At 45.0% G+C, this 18,815-nt stretch overlaps 1 protein-coding gene across 3 annotated transcripts in view; it reads left to right on the top strand.

The window, feature by feature from the left end:
* Positions 1–6,223: 6,223 nt before the first annotated feature.
* RAI2 (retinoic acid induced 2) overlaps positions 6,224–18,815 on the top strand; it is a 44,335-nt gene continuing 31,743 nt past the window's right edge. For 2 of the 3 annotated variants that reach the window (XM_069002820.1, XM_069002828.1), the window contains exon 1: positions 6,224–6,339. The gene's annotated coding sequence lies outside the window, so the exon portion shown is untranslated. Of the gene's footprint in view, positions 6,340–6,845; positions 6,910–18,815 lie in introns of those variants that run through there. The other variant, XM_069002836.1, reaches the window with a different exon arrangement.

Genomic DNA, 18,815 nt, shown 5'->3' with positions numbered 1-18,815 from the left:
CTCCTTCTCATTGCTTCTTCATCTCATTCAGCCAGTCCTGCCGAATTAGTGCCTAATAGAGTCTCAGACATATTCATATCCTGTCAAATTCCCATCCTCCCAAGGAACTGTCCCTTTCAAATGGTAATACAGAGGGCGTATGATGTGCACTCGTTGCTATTTTGGATTTAACAGCTGGCTGCATTGCACTAAGGGTAGCTGTGGAAACTTAACTGGGGGAGGTGTGCGTGTGTGTGTTGTGTGCGTACACATCTGTGTGTGTAAACGCCTACTCCTTTGCAAATGATACCATTTATCTTAAATCATGCTCTCTTTATAACTCTAAAAGCTAATTCTCTTTTTAGATCACCACAGCTGCTGAAGGGGAGAATGGTACAGCTTCAACAACCAAGATCGTGGCCTCACCCCAGGACTCGGCTGTTCAACCCCTTTCTCACACAAGTTTCAGCAGATGAGTAGGGTCACTGGGTAACTGGTGGCCCTCATCAAGCCCTAAGGGTTTAAAAAAGGCTCTCTTCAGGCTCTCCTCACCTTGGCCAAGGGAGGGGCAGCCCCAGGGATTTACTTGTTTTTACACAGTTTCAGATGTTCTCAACACAGCCCAGCACACACACTGGAGTGCCTGGGCAAGGAGGCAGATGCTCTAAGGGCTGATCTCCACAGAGCAGTATGAGCACAGAAATCAGGAACCCTCCCAGGTCACTTCAATATAAAACTTTCCCTCCTCCTGCTTTATAAATATTTTGAGGCTGAGCCAAAGACAGGTGGTGTTTGCATGGTCATTCTCAGTGACTCCAGCTGGATCTGGAGTACTTGTAATTTGGACATCTCAGGGGACCTCGTGGTGAGAACTGACAATGAGAATTTCTAGTAAAACCTTTCTGTGTGCTGTGCCAGGGCACTTCTGGAGACAGCACTAGATGGGCGCAGAGCATGACCTCTGTTAACAATATACACTACATGAAAGCTAATAATTCTGGCTAAAGCATATTCAAAATAGGATGCTTGAAGCAAATCTAATGCATTATTCACTGCTTGTTGGGAATACAAGAACATGGAGATAGACATCTAAGCCTTGGGCCTTTTCTGAGATGTACTGTACACAGGCTCAGTGGGCTTATTGGCAGTACAGTGACTCTTACTGCCATGGATCTTTCATTACTAATAGCATTTAAAATCTTGCCCTGTGATCAAATAAAAAATAGTGTGTGTATTCATCTTTGCTTTCTAGTCACATACAGCAATGAGAGATATTTCTAATGCTGTATTCATTTCCTTGGTGTAAAATGTGCCCTTTTTCCACCTTTACATTAAATCAGACAAATATTTGGTGAAACTCACAAGGTGAAATAGTGCAAAAATTGCCAATTTCTCAGTACGTAGCTGAAAACAATTCTGAACAGAGCACCAACATAATCAATGCCAACACAACCTGCAGGCTCTGCTAATGTAATGCTTCTCAAAAATAAAAATGTGTAAAAGAAGGAAAAAATATTTTATATACTCATGATATAGAAATAAAAATCGTTGTAAAACAATTCAACAGCCACTGTAAGAGCAGATTTGTAGAAAAATCTGTTTGGGATTTGCCTAATTGCCTGCAGACAGCCTGCAATATAGACACCTGCCTCTGAACTAATCACTCTCTGGTCCTTTTGTGGTCAACAGAGAAACGCTGACACCTGGGGAAGTGATTTATCTCTTCCTAAAGTAGATGTCTAAGAAAGGTCAAATGAATTGCATCCTAAAAGTGTTTATTCCTCCTAGCTGACCATAAAGGTTGAAGAGTGATTAACTCATGTGTAAATTAATACACCGTAGATATACAAGCCTGTGGGTTGGTGGATGGGGGGGATGCTGAAGTGCACCCCTATTCTTCCATTTGCCACTGTGCAAGGGTCTGTAGAATAAAAACAAATAACTCCTCCTCCTCCTCCACAAAGATAGATTTCCACAGTTTCATCACATGAGAGATTTTTGGTTCAAGGTGTTTTGCCATACATCACCAGAAGTGGTATTATCTGCCCAGACCTGCCCCACAATATCCTGTCAGACAGATAAACAACTTCCGCAGGTGCTGCTGCAAAGAAGTTTTGGATCCCAGCAGTCCCAGCAAGTAAACCTGATTTATAGTACTGGTGAATCCTTCTTGGAGCCAGAAGCAGATAGACTAGATCCCAATTACTGCTTAACAAGGTATGTCTTGTCAAAATGATTTTGAGGCTGACCTCTGATCCTAGCTGATCCTTGCTTTAAGTGCAACTGAAGATTGGCTTCAGTAGCACATCTTTGCTATGGAAAATTCTCTTTAAGACTTTTGGGAGACTGACATGGGACCAACTTTCCGCTAGAAAACAGATTGAAATGTAAAAAGCAACGTAGTTATATGCATTACTGTTATCCAAAATTCTCAGTTATCATTAGCTTCCCTATAGCTTATCCTTTTAAAAACCCATATAGTAATGAACCTCGCCTACTTGTGATATCTTTGTTCTTCTCACTAAATGCTTTCAGGATGATCAAATTACATATGATTTCTAATGAATGCTCATACATTTAATTAAAAAGAGAAAAAATTGTGAGAATGCTGTTCTTGAAGTCACTGTGCTTGATTTCAGTAACCTTGAGTTTGTATTTTCCATGTTTGATTGCAGAAACTTTGCCTAAAAAGCCCGCACTTGAAGTTCAGATGAGCTCAGAAAAAGGCAATTTTTAAATGTTAAAGGAAATCAAATACACATTAATATCTGCTAGCATGGGTTCCTCCCATTATAAAATAATTAAAGAAATACAACTAGATCAGGCTGACAATCACTGCATCAAAAAACCAGTACATACTACGGTCACATTTACAGGCAACAAAGCGGAGCTTGGTGATTTATGATAATATCACTAAAACCTCGTGATATATTTAGCAAGTGGTAATGGTAAAGGTTATAATTCCTCTGAGGGACAATAGTGATGAAATAAACCACGAGGGTCAAGTGGATTATGACCTTGTGAAAACTCAAATAATGGAGATGGAGCTTTATAAACTTCCTTATAATAGATAATGCCTTAAACAATTTAAAAGCTGCTCAGTACTCAATTTGGACTTGCCACAGGCTTACTACTGCCTATATATTATTAGAGGAAAACCTGAAAATTACTTCTGTCACTATGAATCTTGCATCTGCTCAGAACCCCCATTTTAGGTGCAATGAGTGCTCTTGCTGGGCTCTGAATGCTCCCAGCAGACAGCGTGTGTGCCCTCATCTGTCAGTTCTCCCCACCCAGCATTTGTAGTGTGGCTGCTTATGCAGAATTTAAAGCTTGCAACACATCCTGGATTGCTGTTAGCAATCACACCTGGCAGTATTAATTTTGCTGCTGTATAGTACTATCCCAGGACCAAAGAGTTTCTATGTGATCGAGTGATAGGGTGAGATGAATGACACTGCCGACTGCTTCACACGCTTGGTAAAAGGAAAGATGTCACGTTATTCAGCACAGACAATACACCAGGTTCATGCAGATCCTCTCTACAGTTACCTTAGACCCCCAACTTTAGAACACAGTTTGTATGGGAGCTGAGGAGCCCCACATACCTGAATTCATGCTGAGTTTCAGGTGGAGGTGGAGCAATATCACAGGCAAATGGTGACTATCCTGATCTACCTGAATAGATTTTCCTGCACTAACAGCGTGCAAACAGTCTATGGGTCAGTCCCATAAAAGATTACAACTATGAGTCACTTGACCAAGGTCATTCACATACATAATTTGGGCTCCTTCATTTTCATTCTTGCTGTAGTTAGCCTCCTATGTGGCAACCCACCCCACCAGAGCTAGTTTTTGTACCAAGATACAATACTGAACTGGCAGATTCTGGAGAAGCTCTATGGATGAAGCAGCCATACTGAGGCATACACGTACAGATTTAGAAATAAGTGCACAGAAGAAATTCCTCTGCCAGAAACATGGAGAAATGTTTGAGACCATGCTATCTCAGCTTCAAAGACATGGAGGAGGAGGGAAGACAAGGAGACAACACAATGCTTATCCACTTGTGTAACAGCACTGACAATGGCAGGCCTGGGAGGGTCTCAGTCTGAAAGCAAACGGGGCAATCAGCTGCCATTGAGAGAGGGATTTTTGATTGATTTTAAATTAAGGTCACTGTCCCCAGGCCACATCTAGATTTGATTATTTCTGTCACATTTTAGAAGAGTGACAGAATCCTCTTTGCAACCAGTGCTCTCTCTCTTCAATGGCTCAATGCATAATGATGGTTTTTCCAGTGGGTTTTGATGATTCCAACTTCCATGATATGCTGCATGTTGGTACATGACAGTGACATTCTCCCACTGAAAGCCACTCATCCCTTTTAGTACTCAAATCTATGCAGTAAGGGCATTAGGAAAGCTGTGAGCAGCACAAAATTAACACAGGTGTGACATTAAATCTGAGAGGTGTATTCACTGCTAGCAGGTGACCAGTGACTATCAATGTACACCGAGGGGAAAGGGCAAAAAAAGAGCAAGCCCAGCCATGAGCCATTTGTCATGAAGGGACCTTTCCGAGCAAGCTGTGATTTGGTTGCTCTCTGTGGATTTCTCTCCTGTTAATTCAGTCATTCTCCCCCCAAAATGACATCAACTGCCTGCTGTCAGCTGGCAAAGGGTTCCACAGCTGTGTTTGCTCAAAGAATCACCTCTGTACAGTCAGGTGGTCTGTTGCCTTCTTTTAATGGCCTCTCCCTTTTGTGCTGGAAGCCAGGGTCACCAGTCCCTGCTCACCCTCTCCATGCTGCTCGAGATTTGAGGAACCTCTGTCACATCTCCCCTCTGGTGCCTCTTGCCCGTGTGCATGTACCTAACTAGAAAATCCTTTCAAGCCATGGATCATTACTGCTAGCCTCCTCCGAATCTTTTCCAGCTCTGCTATGTCCTTTTTGAAAAGGTGAGACCAGAATTCCAGCAGTATTCAGAGCACAGGTCCAGCATGCATTTTCCAATGTAAAATCTTTTCCTCTTCATTGCTCTCCTAGCAAGTCCTGACATTTGAGTCACTCTTCTGGCTACACTGAGCATGAAGTTGACATTTTCTCAGCTGTGCATGTCCCTGGGCTCTCAACCTGGGGAAAGTAACAGCCAAAATTCTTCCACGATGATGGGCAAGAAATAAATGACCAACTGCAACTGTACAGTTGTGCTGTCTGGGAAAAAAATAAAACAAAAACAAATCACCTTGGAATAACAGTAGTGGATTTTAAATCCCAAGATGCCACAAAATTCCCGCTCAGGCAGCTTGACCTAAATTCCTATGGGCAAATGAGGAAGCCACGTATTTGAAGCATTTTAAAGAAAACTAGACAAATGCCCATAAATTACTGTATGGGGGACATTCCTACTCTCTTTTGGAAGATGGATTAGACAGATGACCTACTAAGTTTTTTTTCTTCTTTCACTAATTCCTACGATGTCATGAGTGTGTGTGCTTTACCCTTTCTTAAATCACAATCTGTTTGATCCAGCACCAGTCAAAGGTTTTGAAAAGCCTATTAAACTGCAAGAGGAAATCTTGAGTGGTTTGCTAATATCAACAGAAATCCAGATGGAATTACAATCATCTTTTATGTACATTCGAGGGCATATTATGTAATACTACCCATGGATTTAGTTTAATGCACCACACCTTCCAATAAGCTGCTGGCGACACTTAATAGCGATATGAAACCTACAAAAAACTCTTTTGCCCTTAACAAAACCGTTTTAAAGCCCAGAGTCTGAGGTCAAGGGGATTGGGATATTCAGTCTGATGGGAAAAGGGGGACAAGGGAAACCGAGGATGGAAAAGACGGGGGGAGGACGGGGGAGGAGGGGGAGTAATTAAAAAGGGGAAAGAGGTGGAGGGGGAATAAAGAAAAACAGGAAGCCACAGAATCGTGGTTAATCCGAGATAGACGCAGAGGAGACAAGGTCAAAACTTCAAGCAAGCAGGGAGCAAAAATTCCAGGAGATTTATGGAGAAGGATGACGCTGCCTGCTGCAGCATCCTCCCGGGCGTCCGGGCTGCTCCTGGCGCGGCTCCGCGGGACGCCCGGTGCTCCTTATCGCACGCATCCCTGTCGGGCGCGGGGGGCGGTGCTGGCGGGCGTGGTGCAGGTTGGGCGGGCCCCGCCCCCGGAGCTCGCCCCGCCCCGGCCCGCCCCGGCCCGCCCGGCGCGGGGGGAGCGGGACGCGGTACCGGGCAGGGCAGGGCGGCGCGTCCCCGGCGGCGGCGGCCGCGCTTGACAGAGCGGGCGGCGGCTGCGGCCCCATGGAGCCCAGCTAGGGGCTGCCGCACCCTCCACCGGAGGTAGGTGCCGCGGAGCGGCTGCGCACCGACAGCCCAGGGCGGGCGGAGCGGTGACAGGTTGGCCGGGGCGGCGGCGTTTTGCGGGAATCTCACCCCCCCGAGCCTTCTTCCCACCAGCGGCCGGGCGCTGCGGTACCGTGGGGAGGGCGGCGGCCCTGCGGTCCCCGCTTCGGCCCGTGACTATTGTTTCTGGTGGCGCCGAGCGGGCGCAGCGAGATCCCGGTGGCGGCGGCTTTGTGCGGGTTGTCCCGGCAGTGGAGCTGCGGCGGTGGGGGGGCGCGGAAGGACCGCGGCGGGGAGAGGGACGAGGAGGGACCGTGACCGCACGGGCAGAGCCACCCACCCCACCCCCGCCCTTCCTCCTCCTCCTCCTCCTCCTCCTCCTCCTGCCTGCGCAACTTCTCCAAAATCACGGCCGTGGGTGCGCGGGGAGGAGCGGCGCGTGCCGCGGCTAGGCATCGCCCCCCGCGGCTCCTGGCTCCTGCCCCACGGGCGACAAAACACACGCGGCAGGGGCACGGCGGCGTTAAGCGGCCGGTCCGCGCTCTGGGGGAAGGAGATTAAAAAAATGTAGGATGGATTTCAAGATGGGCGGTAATGGGATGATTTGGGATCCCTCGCGTAGCCGGGCACAGGCGAGAATTGGGAGGAGAATTTACCCTTTCGAAGTTGGGGCAGAAATTCCTCCCGCTGTCGCCCGGCTTCCTGGCGAAGTCTGCCAGGCGGATGGACTGTCACCTGCGTCTCGCTTAATGGCTTTTTCTGGATGAGGCTGTCGCGGGGTGTGGGTCATCTGCGCCGGCGTCGCAGCGGTCCGGGCGTACGTGGCGGTGGGTGCCAGGGTGAAGTGTCGCGTTCCAGAAGTTCTGCATCCCTCCGGGTAGATGCGGCAGGGTGCAAGCGCCCTGGGCGGGAGTTGCAGGGCAGTTATTCTCATTCTCTCATTTCACCCCACACACACCTCTTTTTTGAGAGATTGGTTCGGCTTTGGTTTATTTACCGTTGTTGATGGTAGTTTTCTTGCGTGCCGTTCTCCATCAGAAGTATTTTTTAAAAAATTATTTAAATGCGGGGTTCAAAGTATATATATTGTCTAATGGGGATGTATTGTTAAAGAGGGAACAGTATCTGGTTACCCATTAATTCTTCAGGTATTTTCCATTTAAACTTGATGAGGAAATGTTCTTCTTTCTCTAAGTAACCTTCCATGTCATTTATCATTAACAAATCGGCTTAGCATTCAAAGTAAAGAATTCCTCGCAAATACGCTACTGATTACTAATGTTATGCCTGAAACACTCCATAGGACAGAAATCAGCACACCTCTGGTTTTTTAATATGTAAATTTGGAAAAGCCTTTCCTTCCATTTCATGACTCTGCGAGTGGCCCCAGTTAATCACGTGTAACTACAGTAACTAGCAGAGGGGGCTGCTGATAGCCGGTGTGATTTCCTGCACCACTCTGCTAGAGCAGCCTGATCAATTAATGCATTCTCACTATTTTGTCCTTGGCATCTCTGATTAATTTTATAGTATTTCTGTGAGGATCTCCAGTAGCGAGAAGCTGAAGTCTCTTTCACCTTCAGAGATGATTGAAGCCAAATTTGAAGAGGGGATAACTGAGTTGACTGGAGAGTGATGCTGAGTTCCTGTGTATACATTAAGTTCTGGAGGCGATCCAATAGCCAGAGCTATCTGGCAGACTGGAAGTCACCTCAGTGATGGGTTTTGCAGGGTCCTGATCACTTCCTACCAAAAAAAAAGCAAGTGATAAGCTTTTGCAACGTGCGCTGATTTCATTGTAGGCATGGGCTGGAGGATGGAGCTGGTCGTGTAGCGGGAACGGCATGTGCAATGAGCAGGTCACACTGAGCACCCCACAACTTCAGGATGTTTGAGTTCACTGTGCAGAGCCTGCAGCAGTATGAATTACAGGGGAAAAAATGCATTTAGATGTAACAAAGGCGTCTGGCTCATCTCCTGCATGAGGAACTAATTTTTTTTTTTTTAAATCTGGCTCCCGTTTCTGCCTCTGACACAAACTGCCAGTGTAGCTGTGGGCAAATAATTTCATGTTTCTCTCTCTCCTCTCTCCTCATCTCTGCCTGCCCTGCCAAGGTCTCATCTGTACAGGGCTGTCAGTTTAGACCCCAGCTCAAACCTCTTGCTTTCCCCCAGCTGCCTTGTGCGCTGCAGTCTGAAGCCCAGTGTAGGTGGTACCTCTGTGCTCCAAGGGGATACAGTTTGACATTCAAATACTGCTGCTGGAGCCAATCATACAGATGTAGCAGCCTCAAAGCAGCTCATCAATCTCTAATCCTACCCCTCTTCTAATCCAGTCATTCTCTGCTGCTGATCAAATTGCCCGACATCGTTCGAGCTGTGCTTGGCTGCGTGCTCGCCCTCGTGTTGGCAAGCCTACGTCAAGCCAAGGAAGCAGTGGCAGTGGAGATGGGCTGAGGATCACCAGCTCTTCAGGACAGAGACTGTCACTTGAGGCTACGATACCCGTAGCATGAGAGGCCTGGTGTGATTTAGAAATACAAATTGTAGCTAAAGGGTAAATTGCAACAACATCACAGAAAAAATGACCAGAACCTCAGGCATTCCTGCCGAGCCAGCTGCGTGCTGGTCGGGAGGGAACGGAGGTGGAAGGGTGCAGCTCCCTCAGCGTAACAACGGCATTCTTATTTTAGCATGGAAGACAGCCAAAGATAAGGAGTGGTTGTCATCCGGCTGGTTGGAGGATGAAAAAAAAAAAAAAAGAAAAGCTGTGTGGAAAAATATTTTGATGTAGGTCCTAAAGGAAGAAAAAAAGCAGATAACCTTGCAAGTGATAGACAAGCTATGTAAAGCTGGCAGGACAAGGCTTCTCCCATAAAATCCAGAATGATCCTAATTAAGCCCAGACCCTGTTAAATGACACATGGCTTTATTTATTTCAGATGTTTCTAGGTCCTAAAGATGGGGCCAAATGTGAAGAGTTTGATGTGGCAGATAGTTTAACCCCAATTACTTTTACACAAATCACATGATTATTACAGTAGCTGAGTTCCTCTGATGGGTGCTCCAGAGCTACTGATAAAAAAAAAGTATTTAAAAAAATACCCTGAAAAATCTATGGCAGTGCAGGTGAGGGTTTGTGGAAGAGAGGTGGCCATCCTCTCTGCAGGCAGGAGGATAGGGATGTGGGAGCTGTTGTGGTGCTCTGTGCTTGCTGGTCTGTATGCACAGGCTGCTGAAATGGTGGCTTTGTAGAATAGGCAGCCAGAGAAAGGGATGTAAAATGGGAGATGACAAATATTCTTGTTATGAAACTGGGATGGATGAATGATTTATGGGGGTACTTGCTTTTATTTTATTTTATTTTATTTTGAGAGGAAGGAGATGGTTGGTGATGTGTGGTGCTAGCCACAGATGGCTTTGAGATCAGGCTGTGCTGGGTCCTGCCTCCAGAAACAGCATCTACAGAATAACAGTACAGTGAAACACTTCTCAGCATTGCTTGAGTTTCACAGACTGTTTTCAGGATGAAAAAGTTTTCCGTATCTTATGTTCAAAGCCATCCAAATCCTCCCAGCAGACTCTAGATTTCAAAAAGGAGTTGGCTGTATCCTAGGCTGTGGGGATCTTTGTTAGCCTGTCTCAGTTCTCCAAGGGAATTTCCTTTCCTGGGTTTGCAATACTACCCATCCCTCCCAGGGCACTGAGCTACTCTGTAAATAGGCCACTCTGTGGAGGAGCTGGGTGATTTAATGTTGCTTGTTAGTAGTTCTGGCTTTCCTTTTTTCCCACCCCCACCCAGATCGGTCCATGCTGTCCTTTAGTGTACAGAGCAGTGCTGTAACATGGGTGAGGTGAGTGTACAGGGTCGCATCTGTAAGATTTTGCCAGTTCTGTGGATGGCTGGGTGTCCTGGGGACCCTTGTGGCAGCTGCAGCTCCAGACTCAGTTGCTGGCTTTGTCTGTGAGCAACTGGATCCCTCTGAGCAGGACCTGTTTCCAGCATCCTTTTATATTTTCTAGTTAATAGAATCATAGAGTAGTTGAGTTAGAAGGGACCTTACAGGTCATCTAGTCCAACCCCCCTGCAGTAAGCAGGGGCATCTTCAACTAGATCAGGTTGCTCAGAGCCCTGTCCGACCTGACCTGGAATGTTTCCAGGGATGGGACATTTGCCACCTCTCTGGGCAACCTGTTGCAGTGTCTCCCCACGCTCCCAGTAAAAAAATTCTTCCTTATGTCCAGTTTAAATTGACCCTACTTTAAAACCATTACCCCTTGTCCTATTGCTATGGCCCTGCTCAAACATCTGTCTCTGCAGTCTGTCCCTGTGTGTCCTGTTGGTCCTCATTAGGTATTGGAAGATGCTGTAAGGTTTTCCTGGAGCCTTCTCTTCTCCAGGATGAACAGCCCCAGCTCGCTCAGCCTGTCCTCGTAGGAGAGGTGCTCCAACCCTCTGATCATCTTCATGGCCCTCCTCTAGACCTGCTTCAACAAGTCCGTGTCTTTCCTGTGTTGAGGACCCCAGAGCCGGATGCAGTATTCCAGGTGGGGTCTCAAAGAGTGAAGGGTGCCCTTGATCCCAGTGTTTGTGTCATTGATGAAGATATTAAAGGATACCAGTCCCAGTATGGACCTCTGAGGGACACCACTCATCACTGATGTCAATTTGTGCATGTAGTTGTTCAGAAATGCTTATTTTAAGACATCTGACAGCTAAATGTTCTCAAGAATTAAACAAAGAGCCTGGGGGAGGTCTCCTGTTTCCTTCACCCTCTTCAGAAAAAATGTGTCCTTCAGCTTAGTAGCTTCCAGGTCCCTGCATTCCTCCCACCCCCTTTAGAGTGATCAGAGAGCAGCCACTATAGCAGAAGGAAGGCAACTGCCATTGACTTGGAGATCAAGCTGGGTGTGGGTTTGGAGTCCCTCCACTTCCCCCATGGCAGGCACAGAGATATCAGAACAAGCCCCAGGCCTGACTGAACGGGTGCATAAATGTCTTATCATCATGTTATCTTTCAATGGTTGGGGATGAGCTCTGATTTTCAAGAGAGGTAAGGGAGTTTGCTGTGATGCCTCACTAACCTTCAGTGTGGCTGCTGCAGGCAGGTCCTTGAACATTCTGGGTGCGGCTCCAAATTCATTTGGTCAGGCTAATTTTGAAAACCAGTCTCTCTTCCAATGTCTGCATGTGCTTCAACCTTTTAATTATTCTGCACTTTCCCTGTGGCATGGAAACAAAGAGGTGGAAGTGTAGTGGCCACCAGGAGGGCCAAGAAGGCAATGGTTCTCGCGTGCCCTGGCAGTCAGTGTGCTCCTCATAGCAAAGCCAGGTTATTTGGAGGAGTGCAGGTCTTTCATTCCAGGAAAAAATAATTTGTTAATGGCCAGAGAATAATCACTTTACTCCGAAAAGCCTCTCCAGCTGCATTGCACCAACTGTTCTTTTTTAGTCTCTGAATCCTTAATGACAGTAGCTGCTAATTTCTCTGTGTTTTTCTAGCTGCAATGTCCTATTTTCTCTGAATTTATTGAGAAAATAATAGCAGTCATTACATAGCTACTTGTCACCTTTCAGAGAGGAAAACTCCCTGCCTGAATGGCCAAGTTAGTTACTTGGTGACTGACTCAGACAATAGCAACTTTTTTAGCTCATCAGTTATTCATCTGTGCCTAGTGAATAAACTAATTAGCTAGAGGAGTGTTACTGAAGTTCTAGTCTGTGATTATTAGAATAAGGTGAATAAACTGATCACGAGGGGTGTGACAACAGCACATGTACATTCTGTTTCATGTAAGCAAAAAAATCAAGAAACAAAAGGTCAGGAGTGACAAAGTCAGAAATGTGTCTTCATTGTGTTTATTTTCTTTTAAATTTGATTGTCTTTGAAGCTTATGTGACAATACGGCACAAAATGGTCCTTGGTTAAAAGAAAACTATTAGGTGTTCCATATATATCTGTAATATTTAGGTTAAAGAAAAGATAGTGAGGAGCATTGAAATAGATGGGCAGTGAGAATGGAAGACACAGAAAATAAAGTGAAATGTGAAGTATTTTTGTGTATTTTGCATGATACACATCTTTCTGGTTGTTGGTGATGGATCACTTGCTGTAGAGCTGGATCTACACAAGGCCACTGCAAAGCAAACAGGAAGGGCAACACATTGTTTTTTAATCAGGATTTTCTTAACCAAGAAGTCAGGCATCACTGTCTGAATAATAGATGCCTTCATCTCCAGCCTTGGTGATGGGACTGGAGATCAGAGGCAGCTCTCAGCCAGGAGGTTTGCCCTGCAGAAAGGTGGGGGAAGAGGACTTTGGACATAGTCAAAGCTTGCTCTGCAGGCTGTGGGATGCTGAGGGGAGGTCAGAAGGAAGTAGGAACATATAAGCAGATCCTAGAAGAAGGAGTACACAGAAGAGCCTTTCTGTTCTAGTGTGACATGCTTTTAATACATCTCTGGTCCCTGGGGGATGGATGGAGTTACCTCTTGCCTTTTCACATCTGGAGAAGCCATGTATGGTTAGGGTGGCTTCACAAGGCTTCTGTGACAGAAGAAACTGGGCTCTGCATTGGAGCTCTGTTGCGTTGTGTGTGCAGGATACATGAAAGGGTGTTGTTCTCTCGTGAGCCTGGTGGTGCCAAGCTCAGTATCTCACATCTCCCCACACCCTGGTGCCTAAGCTTGTGTTCATTTTGCAGAAAACTGCTTGACCACACTCCAGTTGTGCTACAACCAAAGTAATGTTGGTAGGTGGCAGAAAACAGATGCAAGGAATTTACTTTCCTGCTCACCAAGGGAATGCATCTGCCTTTGGTTTGGATTCGATGTTTAAGTTCCTAACTGATTTTTTTTCGGATGCTTGGGTAACAGCTGTGTTTCGCTATGAAATCATCACTTCTCTTTTAGGATGTATTTTGGCTGTCACCACAGCTTTCTCTATCCTGAAGGGGGGTATTAAATTGATGGGGATAGCACTGGATGCCATGAGTGCTATAGACAGGAAAGTGGAAGCAGCATAAGGCAGTGTGCCATGGATGCCCATGTTCATAGCATGTAACCCCGGAGCTGTGCAGTGACTGTCCTGGAGGGACCTCGCACAGCCTCCCAGCAGAAATGGTTGTCGGGAGACAAGGTGGGTGCCCTTGATCACAAACAGGCTACAGACTTCTTAGATTCACTTTGGTGACTGGAAAGACTGGTCAACTCTCTTACTTTGTATTTGGTTTTTGGGGAAACTGAGGAGCTCTTTGCCCCGAAGCATAAAGACCCAAATATTTTGGGACCTGATGATTCTGATTTTCTTGAGAAGAGGTGCCCCTGCATTTCCAAGGAGGTGGGGTTCTCAATCGAGCAGCCTTTTATTTTTAAAAAGGATGGAGGTCTTTTTATTAGTTTCCTGTTTTGAACTCTTTGGTTAGAGGGTATGAAGTGGTCAGCAGAGGGATACTTACCATTTAGATCAGGGTTGTCTCTTTGTATTTTCTTATTTGTATACATAATGCACATATATAATTTTTTTTCACACACACACACACACATATATATATATTATATTTTTTGATTTGTGCAATTTTTACCAGTTCTATTTAAGGCTGCTACTTTAAGGAAATTTAAATAAGGTTTCCTGTCAAGAATGGTTTAGATATAGCTGGCCCTGCCTGGGGCAGAGGGATGGGTTAGGAGACTTCTCAAGGTCCTTTTCAGGACCCTTTCTGTCATTTTAGGCAGTTACTCAACAAAACAGATTCATAGTAGATTGTGCTGGTTATGCTGAAAGGGTTTTGCTATAGCATTTAATGTGGTTATTTGTTTGAAAATGAAATAATAGGTAATTGTAGCATAGTTACTGCTGCTGCATTGGACAAATGTTTCTCTAAAGAGGAAAACAACTGATGTTACATTTTTAGTCTAGCATCGTGATATGACTGTGATTAATTTTTCCAGGAGCTTTGTGTTTTTATATCTACTTAAGTGTATTAACATTTTAAAAGGTCAAAGGTAAGCTTTAAAATGGATGCCAAATTAAGATGGATGGGAGGAAAATGACATTTACTTCTTGTTACTGCACATTGTTTGAATTTGACCAAAGGCAAAAACAAAACAAAGAGCAGCCCTCCCCCCCCATACTCATGCATGCATGTGTTCATGCATGGACAGACAGCCATGTTCCCACCACCTGCCTTCCCTCCACACCTGGTCTGGAAAAATCTTATTCATCAAGGCTGATTAATCATGATAATCATCATTATTATCCTAACAAAATCAGTAGTCCAGTGTACTCCTTTCCATACAGCCTTTGTGTTCTTTTCCAAAGTATATAATTTAACTAGTGTGAGTGGACTCTGTAAATAAAAGTAGCTAAAATATAAATATTAGGAAAACATGGCTAATGAGAACTGTAACCACGTTATCATTTCCTGCCCTTGCTATGTTTGAGATGATGATTTCATCAGGGAAGGGACTGGACCCTTATCCCTATTCATGCAGTTCCTTGCACATTGAGTCCCAATGAAAGCAGAGAATAAAATATGGTGGGAATTACGCCTTTGCTTCCAGTGGGAGTGGTGGCCAGTCCCAGCCAAAAGCAAGGCTTTAGCAGAGCTGCTCTCTGACCACACCAATGTACAACAACTTTGGGGTTGGACAAAGCAGCATAGTTCAAGGGAAGGATCAAATCTGATTTATGTCCATCATTTAATTTCCACTCTTGCCCTTAAGTGATGATGGGTGGCTATGCTGGTGATGTGCCCTCAGGAATGTCAGCCACTCTCTCAGGCAAGGGACCCAGCCTGTTTTTGTGGATGCTGTTGAACAAGACAGATTCGCTCCTCTCACTCCGTGACATCTCCTAATACAAGAGGGGTTTAAAACAAGGGAGGAAACCACCAAAATTTTGTCAAATCCTTCCTGCTGATGGCTAGTGGCTCATCAGGGAGGCTTCAGACTGCATCCCGTGTCAGCCTCCAGACACTCAGCCCCATGCTGTACCCCAAAGCACACTCCAACCTCATGTGGGCCATGAGGGCTGTGTCGCTCTGGGAAGAGCCACCCAGTGCCAGCTGTGGCTGAGCCATGTGAAATCAAGAAAAGGCAGTGCTGCTGTTCCACAGCCACATCTACCTGCCACCCTTGGGGTCCCCAGGCAGGGGGCTGCCCAGAGCAGAGCATGGGGAAAGAGAAGGGCTGGCAGCAGCTTCCTCAAGGGAGAAAGATGCAGCACTCAGCCCTGCCCCGGTGCAACAGCACAATATGTGTCTGAGGCTGGGATAAGGGATGGTCAGATCTTCTCCTCCCTCCCCAAGAAGCACCAAGCTCACCTAAGCATCCCTTCCTGGGTGCTGAAAATGTTTGTCTGACAAACAAAACAAAAGAAGGAAAAAATGACAATTGCTCATATGCTTTGTTCCAGTGTGAAAATGTATTTTTTCATTTCAGACTGAATGGATTCTAAGTTGAATCCGAGTAGAACAAGCTAAACAGTTTTTTCGTTTTACCAAAATTGTTTTTAAATCACTCTACCCAAATATTTATTTTTAATTTTTTCCTCCCAGCCTTGCCACTATAGCAAACAATTCCATTATTTGCATAGCTCTAATTGCAGTGATTAAACAAACACAGCAAACTCTGACCCTTCGCAGAGCCTCATCACAGCCCCACAGCCAGCTTGGTCTGTATTTTGTCAGCAGAGAGGGAGATGTGGCTTTGTGTAGACTGAAAATAAATTATGGACTTTCTGGTATTTTTTTTTCCCCTCCAAACTGATACACATATCAGTTTGGAGAATGAATAATTTTGCCTGTTCTCTTGCTAGCAGGCTGAGAGATATCTCCCTGTTGTGAACCTGGTACAGTTTAAAAAGCATTTGGATTTTCAGTGCTTTGTTAATGTGTTACGCTTAAGTTGCAACCTCTGTTGCTGTTATTAGAATAACATGTAGGGTTGCTACTCTGTTAGTAATACCCCTATTAACGTAGGAAAGAGAGAACAAATATCTACATCTCTTTTTTTTTTTTCTGTGAAGGTGGTGGGTACCTAAAGACAGGATTAAGGAAAATTTTAACTGGCTACAGTTCCATCAAACAGGAACAAACAATTTTTTGGACATTTTTTAACGACATTTATTTATAGCAGGTAGCGCACAGGCGGCTGCTATTTCTCAGCATGCTGGAAGAATGTTCTCCAGATGGTGCTTGCTGTTTATGCTTTTATTCTCTTCGCTTGAACACAGCAGCACTCTACACAAAACATGGAAAATTGGAAAATAAAAACAATTATGTTTTTACAAAGTGCCATGTGATTTGCTGAAATGTCTGAGTTGACTGATGAGCCGTGCGTGGGGGCAGCGGGGGGGATCACGCTGTCTCAGAAACCCAGTGCCTGAGCACCACATGGGTCACAGGCAGCGCCCCCGCTGTGAGGGACGTGCCCTTTTCTCCCAAAAGGTGGGCTTGAGCAAGGCTGCTAATCCTGCCCTCTGTGCCTCTTCTGCCTCCTTTTTCCTGCACAGGAATTTGAGTGAATGTAGGAAAGGCTTTATTTTAATGGCAATATTTTTTGTGGGTTTTCTGTGACTGTGCAGCCCCCAAGGTGGGAGAGACATGAGACAAAGCATTTCATGAACCTTGCCTGTGCCATCGTGTTCCTTCAGCTTCTAATCTCAGTGAAAAGTATTAAGGCCTTTGACTGGTCTGCCTGAGAGCAATAGCTAAAGTCAAGACTGATGCCCAAAGGGACCAGCATGCTCCATGATTTCTGTTGGTTACAGTGGTGAGGACAGATAGGTATCCAAATGGTTGGCATGCTCTTCCAGGTTTTTGTTATGCAGCTTCTGCAGGACTACTCACACAAAACATTCTCAGACTGGAAGCTTTAAATAAAAGACTCTGGAATCTAAATTTTTTTTTCCTTAAAAATCCTTGGGAAAATTGGGAAAATAAATCAATTATTTAAATATATTTTTTAAAAAACCCCAAACAAACTAGCCAAACAAAAAAAAAAAATCCCAGGCAATCATAAAAATAGATATCAACAAGCAGGAAAAAGGTATTTTTATTATTTTTTAATAAATATATCTTAATGTGTGTGTAAAAGAAATAAGTATTTCTTGCTTCTACTGAAAAAGGAGAACAAGATAATGACAAACCCACAGCAATTCAGGGCAGGCTTTCAAATACAAAGAAACATACACCAGTTTAGAACAGGACATGATTGTTATTTCATTGAGAACAGGAGCCTTCAGATTCCTTCGAGATCTAGTTTAAAGCCAGCAATACTTTTAGTGAAATTAAATTTCAAGCAATTAATGTGTGGACAGCTCAACTGGTTTTGGGGTTTTCTCTGGTAAATGGGCAGTGCTGCACAGTGCTTCAGTTCCTCTCCCTTGCCCGTTACCCAAGAGACAGCCCTTTCCCAAGCAGAATTCTTGCTACATGAGCTCCATGCTGTTTATCTTCCGTTGCTCCCTTGGCAGTTATTATTTCTTAATGTGTTAATTGTAGTTCCTGGACCCTTGTGTGTGAGGGTGTGTAATGCTCATGGTAATGATGCCGACACGTTCTCTAGTTCCTGGAATCACAGAGTGAAAAACTGAGATATGGTCTAGGCATAGGGCATCCAGTAAGAGAAGTCAATTAGAAGAATTAAAATAGCATGAAAAGAGTAAAGTGGGTAATTGGGAAGAGTAGGCACTGGGTTGGGGTGGGGGTTTTTTTTGGCTTATTCGGTTACGATTCCTTTGATGGCTCCGGCTTTGTGTGATATATATATTTTTTAATTAAAACTTGAATTATGTCACTTGCTTTCCACCTTTTAACAGTATTTCACAGTAAATTTCATTCCTAATAGCAAGTAGTCAGGGGTAAGGAATGACTTTGCTGAGTGATGGGGATTGTTAATTATTAAAAAGAAACCTATGGATTTAAAACAAATTAGACCTCATTAAGCCTAGGTCTGTTTCCACACAGACCTGCAGACAAGAAAAAGCCCATCGAGGAGTATGGAAAATCACACTTTTTAGCTGACACATCTGGTGCTCCTGGGCTGGCATGGGGTGCATTTGCTTGTTTGATTTGTGTCAGAGATCCCTGGTCTCTGATCTCAGTTCAAAACCTGTGACTTTCTTGGATCTTTCCCATTTCCCTTCCACTTGTCCCATCACCCCCAGCCACCCCAGCCTACCTGCACCCGGGACTTCCACCTCACTCGGGAGGTGGCTGCTGTCCATCAGCAGCTGGAGCCCACCTGGTTGCCTGTCTGGGGAAGCCAGCACCCAGACAATCCCAGAGCAGACCGTATTGGCTGTTCCAGGTTTAGTGAAAGGAGAAACATAGAAAAACTCCTTTTCTCTTCCTTGATTTTGGAGGGGAGTAGGATCTTTGACTTGTACCATAGAGTTCTCTCCATGGCCGGGCTGACAAACCCTGTAGGACGTATCTATTTATTCCCATTTACAGGGGGAAGGGGTTTT

The sequence above is a fragment of the Aphelocoma coerulescens genome, chromosome 1 (genome assembly GCF_041296385.1).
Source record: "Aphelocoma coerulescens isolate FSJ_1873_10779 chromosome 1, UR_Acoe_1.0, whole genome shotgun sequence".
In the NCBI taxonomy this organism is placed as follows: domain Eukaryota; kingdom Metazoa; phylum Chordata; class Aves; order Passeriformes; family Corvidae; genus Aphelocoma; species Aphelocoma coerulescens.
Note: the sequence above shows the minus strand (reverse complement) of the source record. Positions and strands in the feature narration are given on the sequence as shown.